This window comes from Bos taurus, chromosome 6 (assembly GCF_002263795.3).
Source record: "Bos taurus isolate L1 Dominette 01449 registration number 42190680 breed Hereford chromosome 6, ARS-UCD2.0, whole genome shotgun sequence".
NCBI lineage: Eukaryota > Metazoa > Chordata > Mammalia > Artiodactyla > Bovidae > Bos > Bos taurus.
This window is the reverse complement of record NC_037333.1, coordinates 101,950,711-101,968,540: the sequence shown is the minus strand read 5'-3', so window position 1 is coordinate 101,968,540 and position 17,830 is coordinate 101,950,711. Positions and strand designations below refer to the sequence as shown.

Sequence of the window (17,830 nt, the reverse complement as noted above, 5' to 3'; positions counted from 1 at the left end):
AATATTCTATTACTCTTTCTGTTTTATAGACTAGAAACTGAGGCCTGAGCAGTAATTTTTAGTAGTTGAGTAATTTGCCTGTAGTCTAACTGCTAATTCAAGGTAAAAATAAGATTCAAACCCAAATCTGCCTTAATCCAAAACCCACCCTCTTAACCACTACCTATAATGCCTGAAAGTTCTATTGGATTAGTGCCTCAGTTCACCCCACCCCCCAAAAAAAATCTTGAGGTGTATCTTCCTACCCTCCAACAATATCCACAGTGCTTAGCATTCCATGGATTACATGTCCTATTATATATTTATTATTCATCCCTAGTTATAAAATTATTAAGACATCAAAATGCTCAGCAAGGATATTGCTCAGAGTAAAAAAGATGACATCCAAGAAGAAAGAACGGTTTGGAAATTCTCCACAAAACAGTCACAGCCCAGTTCTTCAACAGTATGCTGCTGCTGCTGCTAAGTCGCTTCAGTCGTGTCCGACTCTGTGCAACCCCACAGACAGCAGCCCACCAGGCTCCCCCGTCCCTGGGATTCTCCAGGCAAGAACACTGGAGTGGGTTGCCATTTCCTTCTCCAATGCGTGAAAGTGAAAAGTGAAAGTGAAGTCGCTCAGTCATGTCTGACTCTTCACGATCCCATGGGCTGCAGCCTACCAGGCTCCTCTGTCCATGGGATTTTCCAGGCAAGAGTACTGGAGTGGGGTGCCATTGCCTTCTCCCCAACAGTATGCTAGCTATACTAATTAGGGCTTCCCTGGTGGCTCACCTGCAATGAGAGAGACCTGGGTTCAATCCCTAGGTTGGGAAGATCCCCTGGGGAAGGGAATGGTTACCCCCTCCAGTATTCTGGCCTGGAGAATTCCGAGGACTGTCTAGTCCATGGGGTCACAAAGAGTCAGACATAACTGAGCAACTTTCACTCACTTATACTAATTAAGGATACTTGTACAAGTATAGAATATTCTACTCTACAGACCCTGGGCTGTAGAGGTGGGCTTCCCAAGTGGCACAGTAGTAAAGAATCCGCCTGCTAATGCAGGTTCAATCCCTGGGTCAGGAAGATCCCTTGGAGGAGGAAATGGCAACCAGAATTCTTGCCTGGAGAATTCCATGGACAGAGGAGGCAGGCTATAGTCCATGGGGTCGCAGAGTCAGACACGACCGAGTGATTGAGCATGCACAGACCCTGTACACTATAGAAACTTAAACGTGAGCTGTCTATGTAATTCCAGGATCAAAATTGATAAGACCAGCTCTGGGGGGCGGGGGGCGGGGGGGCGGTGCTGGGGGTAGTGGTGATGGAATCTCTGGAGCCCCGCTTCCCCCACATCAGAAGTCAGAGCTTATTATCCTCCCCCTCTGATGCAACCAATAAAGGCTGTTCACAAGACGAAAACAAAAACACACACACGTTGCTAAGATCAAAGGAAGGAAAGCAGTTCTTGTTTGCTGAATGGGTGTTGAAAACCAACTTCCGATCATTCACCGTAAAAACAAGAAAAGTAATTTAGAATAAAAGGTACTAAAGGGTATGCTAATGGACTTGATACAGGAAATAGCATCACAGTTCAATTGTGAGAATTCAGACTCTTTTTTAAAAAAGAAACATAATATTTTAGAGCAGAAAAGAGCATGATGATTCTCCACCCCCTCATCACACACAGAAAAAAAACTAAGAAAAGTGCATTTCTAGTTGGTGACAAGGAGGGTAAGAATCTACATTCCATTGTTTATGGTAATAGCGAAAACTTTGGAAAAAAAAGCGGGGGGTGGTGAAGGGTGCGTGAGAATTCTCAAGTAGGCTAACTTGTGGGAGTTTTTCCTCAACTAAAATACGAACAAGTGTTTAAATTACACATTTAGCGGTTTATAGGAAAACATCTTCACATTCGGACACAAGGGCAAAAAGATAAAGAAGACATGTAGGACCTACTTTATGGTCTTTCATTTAAAAGTTTGCAAATCAACCCCTTTTCATTTCACTGTGTGTGTGTGTCTGCGTGCGTGTGCATGTGTGCTCACACATGCGCTCAGGGGCTTGAGTTGTGTCTAATTCCTTATGACCCCATGGACTACAGCCCGCCAGGCTCCTCGGTGCACGGGATTTCTCAGCCAAGAATACTGGAGTAGGTTGCCATGTCCTCCTCCAGAGGATCTTCCCAACCCAGGGATTGAACCAGCATCTCATGCGTCGCAGGTGGATTCTTTACCCACTGAGCCACCTGGGAAGCCCCTTTTAGTTTCACCAAGGGACTTCCCTGGTAGTCTAGTGGCTAAGCCTCTGGACTCCCAAGAAGGTGCCTGGGTTCAATCGTTGATCAGGGAACTAGATCCCACATACCACAACTAAAACCCAGTGCAGCCAAATAAATAGTAAGTATTAAATCTTTCTGAAAAGATGTGTCTTTTGCACGTCTGGGTTCTCATCTCTCATCTCCCTCTGCCCAGAGGGAGGCACAATCACACGACAGAGAGATGCTGTACTTCACAGGGAGAGGACACCCACACTCCCAGGGATGGGGCAGATGGCAGGTGGGGCACAGGAGCACTGGGGCAAGCCGGAGCATGCTCCCTAAAAGGCTGGCCAACTGCTGTTCTGCAGAAATGCCAGTCTTATGTTGCCAATGCTTCCAGTACTTTAAGGGAAAAAAAAAATCAAAATCTAGATTTCAGTGTGATACCTACCAATTTTCAGATGCTGTAACGAAATTAACACACCAGACAAGATGTGCACCTCTGGGTGAGCGCCCTCACTGAGTTCCAAGCTTCCTTCTCTCCCCACAGAGGGAATTGGTAACTGGGAAACATGCCCATTTTGAAGAGAAGGATCTCTTTTATCCTGAAGATAGCCCCATATGGGGCTTCAAGGTGATGCTCGTGATAAAGAATCTGCCTGACGAGGCATGAGACCTAAGAGACTTGGGTTCCATCCCTAGGTCGGGAAGATCCTCTGGAAGAGTGCATGGCAACCCATACCAGTATTCTTGCCTGGAGAATCCCAAGGACAGAGGAGCCTGGTGGGCTATAGCCCATAGGGTCGCAAAGAGATGGACACGACTGAAGCAACTTAGCACACACAGCCCCATACACAGAATGGACATCTCACCTCCAAGAGATGGTGAGAAGCATGAAGCATGAGGCTCACTGCTAACCTGGGATGGTCTCCTGCCAGAGCCTTGGGCTCGCAGCAGCAGCCTGACAGATCGCAAGAAACATGAACCAAGGAAGCAAAAAACAAACCACCGTGCAGTTATTTTATATGACTTGCACGAAATAAATCTGTGAACTATAGGTGAGTCATAATACAATAAAGGACTCAATTAGGTTCAGAACAACACACCAGTGTTTTCCCTCATCTTAGCAACTAGTTCACTGGAATCCTGAGAGAACATAAGGGACATAAAGGACTCTGGTGTCTGTTTTACCCTTTACTGCAAGATAATTAATCTTACTAGAAAATTAAACCCAGACTGCCAGTCGGGCATTTTCAGGGTCAATAATTCTTAAGTTACTAGGATACCCATTAATGATACCCAAGTGGTATAGAGGAGTTACTGCCTCTACCCAAAATGGCTGGCTTATTCCCAAAAATGTGATTCATTCAGGGCAAAATATTTAAATCTGCAAATCCTTGGAGATTAACAGCAATTTTATTGTAAGTACCACTTGGATATTTTAAATACACACACACACACACACGCACACAAAAGGAAGGGCTTCCCTGGTGGTTCAGACAGTTAAAGAATCCTCCCGCAATGCAGGAGACCTGGGTTCGATCCCTGAGTTGGGAAGATCCCCTGGAGAAGGGAATGGCAACCGACTCTTGCCTGGAGAATCCACTTGGGCAGTGGGAGCCTGGAGGGTTACAGTCCATAGGGTCTCAGAGTCAGACACAACTAACACTTTCACTAAAGGAAATCTAGAGTCTTAATTAAACTAGTGCAAAGCACTTATATACACAGCAGATACATAAAAATCATTACTTTTCAATTTTTCTAGTACATAAACCACCTGATTAATCTCTAAATTCAATACTGAAAAGCACAGCAATTTAAGGCTGGCACTCTACTAAGAACACCTACTAATCGGATTACGCTGCTTATTTTCAAATCCACACCCAACAATGCCTAGAATGACCTGGGAAATAAACAGGCTGGAAATGGTAACTCGAACAATTTCGCTAAAAAAAATATTGAACTTAGTGCCTGCTGCCTGTCTAAGTGTCCTAAAACAGGAAATTCGGTGCCATAGCGAACTGTTTTCCCCTTCTCCTCCAACAAACACTTATTAGAGGTGATCTTTCAGACGCCAGATCAAAGTAAACTGGATAAGAACTCTCAAGCTGAGCATAGGCAGGAAATTGCCCTGTTTGGCTCCAGTCCTCACCTGTGCTGAACACAAAGGACAAACAAGCGTATGAGACCAGTGAACCCCACCCTCAAAACGAGGCCAAGGAGAAGTGCTAAGGCTGGAGGTATGGGCTCTAGGAGCAGAAGGGGAAATCCTTGCTCAAGAGCCTGGGTAACAGTCTCCCTGGGTTGGGAGGGCCCCTGCCCACACCTGGAAAGACAGGTAAGAAGGGAACTGGAGGTTCTTTTTCTGGAGGCAATGGAGAGGTTCCAAGGGATCTTAAACTAGGACAACTTGATCCGGCTTTCATATAATAATTATCATGCGGAACAGTGTGGCAGATGGTTTGAAGAAAAACTCAGGAAGACAGGTTAGAAGGAAGCTGTGAGAGCTCAAATAAGTGACAAGAAGCTCAACCACAGGATGTCCCTGGTGGTTCCATGGCTAAGACTCTGTGCTCCCAATGCAAGGGGCCTGCATTCAATCCCTGGTCAGGGAACTAGATCCCACATGCTGCAACTAAGAGTTAACATGCGGTAATGAACTAAAGAAAGAAAGAACCCACGTGTAGCAATGCAGATCAAAGACCCCAAGTGCCACAACGAAGACCCAGTGCAGCCAAATAAATAATAAATAAATTTTTAAAAAAGAAAAGCTAAACTCTAAAGGGGTGGTGAGGAATGCAGAAAAGGAAAAACTTTCAACAGACATTTAGAAAGTAATCCCCGTACAATTGGGTTGCCAGGGGGATAAAGCAGAAGATACAGAAAGGAACTGAGACAGACAACCCAGGAAGGAGGAGAAAGCTCAGTGTGTGTGTATGTGAAGCGGTCCAGGGGAGGCAGATGTGAAACCTGCCACGCTCAGGTTCTCTGTGAGATGCTGCTGCAACATTTATAAGAACCGCCTAGTGAGCAGTGGACATAAAAGGAGGCAGAGCTCAGAAAACTTCGGGGAATTTCAGGCTGGAAAAATAACCTGGTGGTCATCAGTGGTTCAAGAGTTGAAGCCCTGAATGGAGATGAGACTAACCAGAGAAAGGCTGAAGAAAGAGAAAAGATGGTTGAGGGCAGATCCTGAAGAAGGGGTGGGACAGGCAGCTTCTGGAGGAGACTGGAGCATGCCCGAAGAGGGGTGGCAGAGGATGAGATGGTTAGAGAGCATCACTAACTCAACAGGCATGAATCTGAGCAAATTCCAAGAGACAGTGGAGGATGGGGTGCCTGGCGCGCTGCAGTCCACGGGGCTGCAAAGAATCGGACACCACTTACCGACTGAACAACGACTGAAGAGGTAGAAGAAAGAGTAGAGAACACAAATGGGCAGTGCATGCGGGGCTGGTGGCCAGTAGTGTAGGACGTCACAAAGAGGTCACGCAGGCTATGCTCAAGCGCACTCCTGGACCTGGGCATCTAGGAGGCCATCACCGGGGACCCGGGCACGGAGGGTAGAGGGTGGAGGCGCACAGCCTGCACTGGGTTCAGAAAGTGGATGGGAAGAGAGCAAGCATGCAGAGTGTTTACCTACTTCTGTCTCCAGCGCTTGAGCTGTGAAGGGAACAAGAAAGAAGCAGTCGGAGTAAGACACCGCAGTGAGGAAGGGTTTGTTTTGCCTTTTCAGCTAGGAAAGGTCTGGATGGAACTACAGATTGTTAGGAAAGAGCCAGGTGACGGGAGAAAGATGTAAGGCAATCAGAAAGGGTGTGCAGGTGGCCGGGCAAGAGGAAGAACACCTCCTTCTCAGAGATCAAAAGGAAAGAGCGAACTGGTGGGTGTGGATGTGGAATTTTTTTTTGAGTCATCGTAGGTGGGACTGAGATTTATACCTGGTGACTGCCTCCTCTAAACAGTAGAAGCAAACTTAAAGGCCTCAGAGCAAGCCACATGGCTGCCACCATGTGAGCTGGAATCACCTTGTCGTTTGAATCATCTGTGCCACCCAACACGTGCATTTGTCAGATGCCGACACGAATGCAGGGCCAGGCAAAAAAACAGAGCACTCCTAATGCATTGTTCAAAGTGTTACACAAAGGATCATGACTCCAGAGAAGACATGTTGTGTGGCAGAAAGAGTATGAGAACCAGAGGGCAAGGGTCCTGGTTTTATGGCCCCCGGCTCTGCCACTTACGAGCTTAGATCATTAAACTTCTTAGCGACTTGGTTCCATGGCATGTTAGATGGTGGTTCCTGCCAAGTGCCCTGCCCGGCTCACAAGGTTGCTGTGACAATCGAGAGGAAACAAATACACAAGGGCTTGGGGAATTAAAAGGGGGATGGGGTGGGGGAGGCAGTCAAGTATTTCTGAGTGCATAAGCTTTGTAAGGGCTTCCCTGGTAGCTCAGCAGTAAGGAATCTCCCTGCTAACGCAGGAGACGGAGGTTCAATTCCAGAGTTGGGAAGAACCCTTGGAGGAGGGTATGGTAACCCACTCTGGTGTTCTTGCCTGGAAAATGGAGAGAGGAGCCTGGTGGGCTACAGGCCATGGGGTCACAAAGAGTCAGACACAACTGGCGTGATGACTACACACACACACACACACACACACACACACACGCTTTGTAAAGTGAAATATTTACACCAGGTGTTGCCAAACTCTGAGAAAGGTGGCTGCTCAGGGGTGAGCAGGATGCTCGCCTTGGCAAACCAGCTTTTAAAAGCTCGAAAAACCCCAAGCAAATGCTCTCTTTCCCCAGGCTCTTCATCTGTTTAACATTAGAACATCAAATATTTAGGGCTTTATTCACCTCTGAAAACCATACCTGGGCACTCCTGGTCCCTCTGATCTGATCCAACCTACACACTCAAGTTACACTCCAATACCCAGGAACATATTCTGAGTCTTCATGCTTCCTCAACACTAACTTCTCACCTTGTTCCTGAAAGTCCAGCTCAAATTTCAACTCTAATCACACCTACCACCACTTACTGAGCTCTTACTATGTATCTAGTACTAGTTTAAGCACTTCATAAGGATGGCCATCCATCCACGGCCCCACTGTCCAGAAGAATAAATGGACAACACAGCAAGGTCGAGTTCCTTTGCCTCCAACCAATCTCCTTGAACCAAAGGTCCAGCTACTTCTATTAGATTTCACACCCTTTCCTGTCTTTATGTCTTCTCTCTCCTTAATCCTTGAGCTTGGAATATACTTTCGCCAATACCCAAAGTGCTCCAGAAGTCAACTCACAAAAATAACTGTGCAGCTTCCTCTTTTCAAAGTCAGTATAACATAGGTGTCACAGTTAAGGGCGTCGACTCGAGCTGAACTACTAGGATCTGAATTCTAGATCCAGCACTCACTGCCCGGGTAAACATGGAACAAATGAATCTCTCCGCATCTCTGTAAATCTCTCACTAAAAAGGGACAGTGATGGTGCTCACACATAGAAAGCGTTTGGAGCAGTCCCTATCATAAGTGTGCAAGACCACAGTGAACATTACACGACGGTAATTAGTAATTCCATATTTTCCTTTCATACTGGTGATACTTTATATGTTTTATGGCATGGAATCAATGGACTGTCTTTTACTTATTTTTTATAAACAAAAAAAACTAAAAAGTCTTTCTTAGCAGCTCCCCTTTGTATCTAGAGGGTGTTTCAACATGGTTGACTAAAATGACAGAAACCTAGAATGTAAGAAGTGAATCCTTCTAGGTCTAAATTGTTCCTGACAGAAAAGGTTTTTAACACTTTGCAAGAATGTCCAGACTATCTGGCAATAGGAGAAATAATTTTTTTTTTAAACAAGTTAACATGTTCTCAGGCATGTGAAGGAAAAAAATGTTGGAAGTAACATAAGAAACTTTAATTATAGCATAAGATTCTACTAAATGTTTTCTCTCTCTAAAATGCAATAGCAAACATTTGCTTTGGGGTGGAGTGCTTTAAAAACTGAGCTGTAAGGGAAAGGAGAATCCACGAAGGGACTTGGAAGGGCACAGCATGCTCTTTCTTAATTCATGCAATGCAAGGCTTTAGTCTCGCCCAATATGAACTTTCGGAGTTCTTTTTTTTATAAGTTGGAACAAAAAAAAAACCCTAGGGTGATTTATCTAAAGGACAGAGCTAGAAGTAGGACCTCTAATTACTTAAATACTGAGGCCTCTAGATTAAAACATTAAACCTCAAAAGCTTTCAGCCGAAGGGATTAAGGAGATTAGAATGGGCTTGACAAATTACCACAGGGTTAGGGGGTTAGAAAAAAGCAGAGAAAAAGTAGGCCAAGCTTAAACAGGGAATAAAATGAGGCTCAAGAAAAATCTAATGATGTGTGTGGACCCTGAGCATCTGTGTGCGGCATGGGGGAAGGCAGTGGGGGGTGTGCGGGGAGGAGAGGAGAATGGTCGACCTTGGGATTTCAACAATTAAAAAGGAACAACATTCATGTAGAACTGCTTAGAAAGTTCTTGGAAAATGTGAATGTGCTGCAAAGTTAACCTTGGAAAATGATTTTCAAAAAATCTTGGCAACTAGAGAGGAGAAACCCAAGGCCAAAAACTAAACTTGTTATGATAACATGAAGTAAGATCTTCTCTTTAAAGGCATGCTGCTTAAATATCTCATGCATATGGGCCACTCCCTCCAAAACAGCCTCAGTCAAGATCGCTCGCTAACTGGGTCATCAACAGGACTCCCCTTGGAATATCTGGTTTTCTGTCCCTGAAGATTATCAGCTGGCTGAAAATAAAACACAATTAATCTAGAGAAGAGCTGCAATGACTCGGGTGGCTATGTGAGAGCCTGGGAGAACACACAGCCTGGAAAGATTATAAAGCAGTGAACGTCTCCACCTTGGCAGAGGCACAGCATGAGGGACCCAGGGGGGATCCAATAACCCTCCACAAACATTTCAAGTGTGAAAACAACAAAGAGGAACAGGAATTTCTTATCCTGGTACCAAATGTACTTCTGGCATCATGAGAAGGCAAGTAAAACCTACGAAGAAAACAACTCCAGTTAATACCACCCAAAAAGATGTTCCAGGTTCAATCGTAGGCTTTCTTCTTGCTCTGTAAGCAATTCTATTCTTTGCACCAACTCACTTCTAGCAATTTTAGAGTTCTTTTTTCAAAAATATTTTGCTTCTGTTATTTAAAATGTTTCCTTCAGAGTTTAAAGAGGTTCTTCAAACTAAAAAAAAAAAAAAAAGCCAGAATCAGGAAATTAAAGGTGGCAGCATCTACTCAGTTCTAGCTGGCAAAACAGAAAATATGATTTTTCACCAGATTTCTCCATTTTGTAAACACTAGCTCAAAGGGGAGGAAAAAAAGAAAAAACACATTATATAGGCAAAACAAAATAGTCTGCAGGTCTAGTCTAGCCTGTTTGCAGCTTCAACTCAAACCTGTCAGTCATTTGCCACTATTTTTAAACGTCTATATTTAGATATTTGGGGATCTAAAATTTAGCCAAGCAGATACAGGTTAGTCACTATTCATTATTTCTCATAAATAGAACGTACTCTGCCTCAGACTCTCAACGTCCTCGAAGAACTGTGCACACAGACAACCTTTCTCGCTCTGCCATCATTTTCCTCACAAACATGTTAAGTCACATAGGTCTGCCCAAGTTAACTGAGTTCCAGCTCATGGAATCTAATTTAAATCTGCAATAAAAGAGCTACTGTAATACGAATAATTTTAGGAAACTGAATGGGGCTAAATAAGTTTGTATCAGAATCTTACTTTCCCCCATGAACTTGAATATGTTGGAGATTCAAGGAAAAAAGGGCTTCCCAGGTGGTGTTACCTGCCAAAAAAAAAAAAAAAAACAGGAGACAGAAGAGACACGGGTTCAATTCCTGGGCAGGGAAGATCCTCTGGAAGAGGGCATGGCAAACCACTCCAGTATTTCTTGCTGGGAGAATCCCATGGAAAGAGGAGACTGGTGGGCTTACAGTCCATAGCGTCACAAAGAGTTGGACATGACTGAAGTCACTTAGCATGCAAGGAAAACAAGAAAAAAACACACATACACATGAGCTGTAGAGGAAGCGTGTATGTAGGCTTGGGGACCCTAGTCCCTTATTTCTTCCCTGTGGTTCCTCTCATGTCCTGCTCAGCACAAGCAGACTCATCAATTCAGCAGATCTTTTGCTCTCAGGGTCCACATGGGAGACCCCAAAACCAGGGGGCCTTTCTTGAACTTCTTGCGGCTTGTTATCAGTCCTTCTGAAACAGTTTCATTTCCAGGCTCTAGAAGAAACCTCATGAGAATCAGCTACAAACACTTGAGTCCACCTGTACACTTGCTGAATTTTCTACGATGGGGCCCAGGAATTTTTATTTTTAGACATTTGTATTTTTAACCAGCTTCCCCCAGGTGATTCAAACCTGCCACTGAGTTTCAGAATGAATGCATAAAATGAATGCACAAATTCCCTTTGATCTACAGTCCAGGGTTTATAACCCAAGAAAACTTCTAACAGTCTCTGTACATCACGCAGCATAAACCACTGGCACACACTTGCCCTCTGCTTGGAATACTGATACGGTTTAACTCCTAACACACCTACTGTATAGCCTGGATGCTGATGTGCCCCCAAAAGTCAGGCTGAGATCCTGTCTCCCAAAGGTGATGACAGTAAGAGGTGGGAGCCTCAGGGAGATGCTTAAGTTGTAAGGGTAGAGTCCTCAGAAATGGAATTGTTGCCTTTGAAAAGAAGTTTCAGAGAAAGTCCTAGTCCCTCCCACCACGTAAGGACGCAGCAAGAACGCATGGTCTGGGAACCCACAAGAAAACCCTCATGAGAACATGACCATGCTGATGGCCTGATCTTGGACTTTTAGCCTCCAGAACTGTGAGAAATGAATGTCTATGGTTTACAAGCCATTCAATCTGCGGCATTTTGTTATAGCGGGTCACATGGTCTAAGGTAACTCCTCACTTTTTTCAGTTCCACTCACCATTCAGATCTCACTCAATACTTCCCCTGAGGATTCTTTCCTAAGCACCTACACTCTAAGCCACAATCCCCCTTTATGGGGATTATAATAGTTTTTGTGTTGTGTTATGTCACTTCAGTCGTGTCCCACTCTTTGCAAAGCCATGGACTGTAGCCCTCCAGGCTCCTGCCATCCATGGGATTCTCCAGGCAAGAATAGGAGGGGGTTGCCATTTCTTTCTCCAAGGGATTTTCCCAGCCCAGGGATCTCTTATATCTCCTGCACTGGCAGGTGGGTTCTTGACCACTAACGCCACAGGGCAGTCCCAAAAATAATAGTTTGCAAATTCCCTTATATTATAGAATTAGATTAGAGTCCCTTATATTATGGGGTTAATGGAACCTGCCATAGTTCTTACACATTGATCTGAGTGGTTATTTGAATAGTGTCAGTTTCTAACTAGATAGCTAAGGTCCAAGAGGACAGACATCACCTGGGGTTTGCCCACCACTGTAACCCCATCCTCAGCAGCAGGCTTGCCATACACTAGGTGTTGAAGATATATTAAAGTACGGAACTAATGATGGGACATGGAAGCGGGGGAACGTAACAATACTCTGAGCAGGATATACACCATCAACATAGCAGAAGTGAACCTCTTAAGGGGTTAGTTCATTTCATAACAGGGAAGTTCCTCTTTTCAGGGTTTAAGATAGTAAGAGAGCTAAACATGAAAGTAGGGAAGACTGTATGCACGAACGCAAAGTGAATCATTATCACAGTTTTCCACTATGGATTACTCCATAGTACAAGGCCGGCAGTTTCCTTAAAATGGTAGGTGTAATTTAAGAATCGCATGCATTAAGGTAGTCCAACAATGAATTCACAGCTGCAGGTGACACCTGAGTCTTGAAAGGAGGTTGAAGGATTTGGTATCAGAAAATGTTCCCAAATGATGTCATGAGAGGCCACAGCAAAGAGCAATTGCTTTGCAGAAATGAGAAACTCATCACATTTCAAAGCCAGATTTCTCCAGAGGGGAATGACGGAGGACCATATGAGGAGGTAGAAGCAGAAGCAAATTTAAACTGACAGTGAAAAAATAAATAAATAAACTGACAGTGAACCTTGCTGCGTTCCAAAGGGACTTATTTGCACAAATTAAGATACTTGAAATATTTACACATACACATCAAACCTTGAGTGAAAAAAACAGAAACCTATAATTTCCCCTCATCTATAAGCACATTCTCAACATTTCCAAGATGATCTTTGATTTTTTGTTTCCAAAGACCCAGTAGGACCCCATTTCCTCTGACCCCTGAGCTTGCCACAGCTTGCAGAACCGACCCAGGGAGGGTCTGGTTGCAGGCCTCTTCAGCTGCACCTGCCTGGTCCCCAGACTTCAAACCCTCACTACACGCAAACACAGCCCAAATTGATTTCCAGTGCTAAGATGAGATTTCTTTTGTGTTATGATTTCCATTCATCTTGTGTGAAACTTTCAGGATTTAAGCTATGTCAAGTGGTTCAAAATGGAGTCCCAGTGACCAACGTGAACTTCTGTATTAGTTGTTCTGAAAAGTCTACCATAGAGTCATGAATGTCTTAAGAGCAAGACCATGACACCCACAGATAAATTCCTTAAAATGAGCCCACTGAGCCAAGCAACTAAAGGCTCTCCTCTGGAGGACCCGACTCCCCTCCTGAGAGCCGGTCCCTGGCTGCTGGAGGCTCTGTCCCAGCAGATGGCAAATTCTGCTCATGCTTGTCCCAAGACCCAGGGCTGAACCAGAGGCCACTGCTCATGCTGAGATGCTGCCTTTCCGGACTTCTTGGAGTGGTTTGTCATCCCCTTTCCTATTTTCCCCATTTGACTGACCTGTGCCACGTGCTTATCGAATGCTGGCTCCATTTCATTTATTTCCAATCCTGTGATTCTTACCCCTCCACAAACACCCAGTCTTAATGTTTTCTCTGGGCTGGTCTACTACTGACCATGGTCAATATGTCCTGTCTACCTAGATACTGAATGGTATCTCAAACATAATGCACCATCTACCCAGAGCTCCTGGTTTTCCCTCCAAACCTGTTAGGCCCAGGTCAACTCCATCTCTGGAGCAGGTATCATCTCACCATCCAAACCCTTCTAATAGGGCCTTCCTCAGGACTTCCCTGGTGATCCAGTGGTTGAGACTCCAAGCTTTCAATGCAAGAGACAAGGGTTCAATTCCTGGTCAGAGAACTAAGATCCCATTTTGTTGAAAGGCATTGCCCCCACTCACCACCCCCCCCAAAATAGATCCTTCCTTGATGTCTCACTTTCACTCACACCTCAAGCCCACTCACATCTCCATTCAATCACAAAGCCCTGGAATCTGTCCGCGACTCACCACACCCACTGCCGTTATCCTACTCCAAGCCACCGGCATCTCCTAACCCCACAGTCTGGCCTCCCCACTTCGGTCACCTTTGTCCCTCCAAGCCATTCTCCACCCAGAAGCCAGAGTGATCCCTTCCAAAAATAAAGAAAGTAGATATATCATTCTCCTGCTCAAGAGCCTCCAGTGGTCTCCGTGAGTATTTTTTTTCTGAGGGAGTATAACTGCTTTACAATATTGTGTTTGTTTCTGCCGTACTATTAAGTGAATCAGATATATATATATACATCCACTCCCTCTTCACCTTCCCTCCCACCCCAACCCACCCATGTAGGTCACCACAGAGCACCAAGCTAAGCTCCCTGTGCTATACAACTGCTTCCCACTAGCTGTTTTTCACAGGATAGTGTGAATATACATCAATCTTAATCTCCCAGTTCACCCCACCCCTCTTCCCCTCACACATCCATTCTCTCTGTCTGCATCTCTATTCCTGCCCTGCAAATAGGTTCATCTGTACCATTTTTCTAGATTTCATATATATGTGTTAATACACGATATTTGTTTTTCTCTTTCTGATTTACTTCTCATTCTGACTTGGGGCTTCCTTGGTGGCTCAGATGGTAAAGAATCTGCCTGCAATGCGGAAGACCTGGGTTCCATCCCTGGGCCGGGAATATCCCCTGGAGAAGGAAATGGCAACCCACTCCAGTATTCTTGCCTGGAGAATCCCAGGGACAGAGGAGCCTGGTGGGCTATAGTCCATGGGGTGGAAAAGAGTCAGAATGACTGAGGGATATCTTATTTGATTTTGCAAGGCATTGCCCACCCCAACCCCCAAAATAGATCCTTCCTTGCTCCATGCAGATTTAAAAAGCAGAAGTAGAAAGACAGTAGAACTGAGAGTTCTAGCTCTGGCTCTGCTACTAACTAAACTGTAGCAAAATTAAGTGCCTTCACCCTTCTATGCTTTATTTGCAAGGCTGTAGGTTTAGTCATAAAATTCTAATATTCTGAATCCAGTACACAATTTAACATGCCTACCTCCGCTTACTCTAATTCTCCCTTTCAGTAAAATGTCTGTTTCCTAGGTCCTGCCTCTTAGCACAACTCCTCCGGCCCAAGGTCCACGCTTAGGAACACTCACACAGAGATGCCTTGGTTTTCCTCTCACTCTCATTTGTTCACTTCAGGTAGAAAAGCACTAGAAAGGAATCTCAGCCTTGCATCTGGGCAGCTCCATCTCTGAAGTGGCAACTCTACAGCTGGAAGGCATCCACACGCGATGGCAGAGTTCTGGCTGTACCCTCAGATGGGTCATTTCAAGCCACTATACATCTTCCAGTTGACACAAAACTAAAACCAACATGCCCAGAGAAAAACCCAGCACAGACTGTGTGCTCTGGCCTCTGTTTAGTCAGAATGTTGACCCTGTGATAATTTTTTTCCCTGTAGGATTTTAGGAAAGACTAAGTTTTAACTGTGAGCATGACTTATCCCAGAAAGGAATACCATCTTCTAGGAGAACCAACTAAAATATACAAACCCAGTGTTTCCCATGAAATGGAAGGACAGAAATGAGTAAGGAACTCATATGTATGTATGTGGTTTGAGAATAAAGGACTCCAAGCAGACAAGATGACTTTCCCATTTAGGTCCATTTTGAACAACACAGTTTGATGGAAGCAATAGGGAAGGGGGAACAAAGAAACAAACCTCAAAACCCTCATGCTCAGAAAGCCAGGAAAGGAAGCGTCCTCCGATCTGCCTTAAGACAAACTCAGCAAATAAAGGAAAACCACTGAGCCATGCCCATGGCTCTTCCCGTAGCTCTATCAACAGCCAACTTCCCCTTCCGCCCTGGTATTCTCTGTGCTTCTGTACCAAGGCCACCAACAGCCCAAGCAGTCGCTTATTTTCTTGTTCTACATTCAGAATTTGCCTGCTCTGGGGTCAGCTCCCTGCTGTTTTTTTTTTTTTTTTTTTCCTGTCCCCCACCCTCTATGCTTTTCTTTGATTCACCAGAATACTAAAATTTGAGATTTTTAAATCCAATCTATATGTCTTAAAAACCATAAAGAATTGTCATCTTATGGGGTCTATGAACAGAAAATAAATGGTAAGTCTGTGAAATGCAAGATCTTACTTAAAAGAGCTAAAAACAAATCTAAAATCTAGCCAGAGAGCACCAGTATTCCTGCTCCCCAGACTGACTTCCCTTCATTACAAGTTCTTTGCCCAGAGCCCTCCATCTGCCCAAGCCTCAGTTCCATCCTCCCATGCCACCCACACTGCCAGGGGCTCCAAGAGTTGGCACCACAGCTGCCACTGGCCTGACAGCCCCGCCCAAAGGCTGGACGGAGCTACTATGTTAAAATGAAGGCTGACTACAAACACAGGCTGAAGACCGTTTACATCTACTCATTGTTGATAGCAGAACAAAAACAAAACAAAACAAAGAAAATCCCGTTCTCTTATCACCAAATCTATGGAGGATTTTGTTCGTTCCAAACGTCCACTCAGAAAATATGCAAGAATATGTACACTTACGGCAGATTCGTGTTGTTTTAAGGCAGAAACCAATACAACCTTGTAAAGCAATTACCCAATTAAAAACAAGTTAAAAAGAAAATATGCAAGGGCCATCTAATGCGGCCCTATGTTTGAAATATGTATTAAGTCCAAGGAGCTTTAAGACCCTGGAGACATCTCAACTGGCCTCATCATTTTTTTTTTTCTTTAAACCAATAAAGCAAAACGTTATCTGCCACCCTCTCACCTAAGAACTCTACAGGAAAACCTGTTGGCTGAATTTACATGGGCTCACAATCTTAAGGCTGAAGTGTGAGACTTTCTCTACGCACCTAGTAGCAGACAGCTCCTGAATTGTGTCGTGTGTGTAGGCTGACCATCATGCTAGCCTGCCTTCTCTCTGGGGCAGGGACCCACCTTGGGCTTACCCATATGACTGGGCACTTGGTAGACAATGCAAATATTTGTTAACTTGCCTTAAAATTGTTTTAAAGCAAATTTAGTTGCTTAGTTTTCTTTTGGAAGGAAAATAAAAGTCAAATTGTCCCCTTAACTTTAAAAAAAAAAAAAACTAGGAAAATATAACAGACCTTATTTGATAAATAAAGCGAAGAAAACTCCAATACGTTTTTCTGAATTATAAGGAGGGCTGACTGACCATAGGGGTTTACCCGATGGCCCAGTGGTTAAGGATCCCTGGGTTGGGAAGATCCCTTGGAGGAGGAAATGGTAACTCACTCCAGTATTCTTGCCTGGATAATCCCATGGACAGAAGAGCTTGGCGGGTTATAGTCCACAGGATCACCATGAGTCAGACATGACTGACCATAGGAGAGAAGACCTCTATTCTTCTCCACCTTCATTCTCCGCTCTTCCCCACCGCTCATCCCAGCACAAAATGTTCAATAAATGCCTCACAGCAGTGAATGTGTGTAACTTACAGGGTTAAAGGGAAAGTTCTACCATCTTGGTCATTTCTACCATCCTCTCCACCCGCCACCCACCCCACCCCCGGCCATTTCTAATTTTTCTTCAACCTGAAAACCAGTCACATTTCGAAGATATCCAGAGACACTCCAGCTCAAGACTTAACTGTGGCCGGAACCCCAACCTCTTCTAAACCAAAAGCTGAAGTCACAAAGAAACAGATTTTCCTCCTTCAAGATAAGGGTTATCTTTCCAGCTGAGGATCCTGGAGTCATTTTCTCTTTTTTTTTTAACCTTCCAACACTATATAAAACTGGTATGTGGACGCGCGCGCGTGCACACACACGTGTGTGCACACACATCTCTGGGCAATGGATATGCAAATTAGAATGTCTATACATGCAACTGAACCACAGGTTTTACTTTAACAGATAAGTGCTAAAATAAATGCACTTCAAACGTTTCACTTTGCACTACGAATGTGAACTTGAGTAACTAGTGCTAATTTAGAACTGCAGCGCTAGGACGGGTGCTCTGATTCTCCTCATTCAAGCACCGCACTGCCATTTGTCAAAAGAGCAGAAAAAGGAATTTTTCCTTTGTTGAAAAAGACTGTTTTGGTTTCGTCAAAAAGCCATCGCTGAATACCGTTCTGTATTATATTTGTGACTCACTCTCAAATGAGATGTCACCACACCCCGACTCTTCTTTCATACGTGATAAATAAAATAGAACAGAAATTTAGTTT

The 17,830-nt window shown here is 44.4% G+C and overlaps 1 protein-coding gene across 11 annotated transcripts in view; it reads right to left on the bottom strand.

Moving 5' to 3' along the window:
- AFF1 (ALF transcription elongation factor 1) overlaps nucleotides 1-17,830 on the bottom strand; it is a 197,222-nt gene that overhangs the window by 81,352 nt on the left and 98,040 nt on the right. The gene's annotated exons all lie outside the window — the stretch shown is intronic.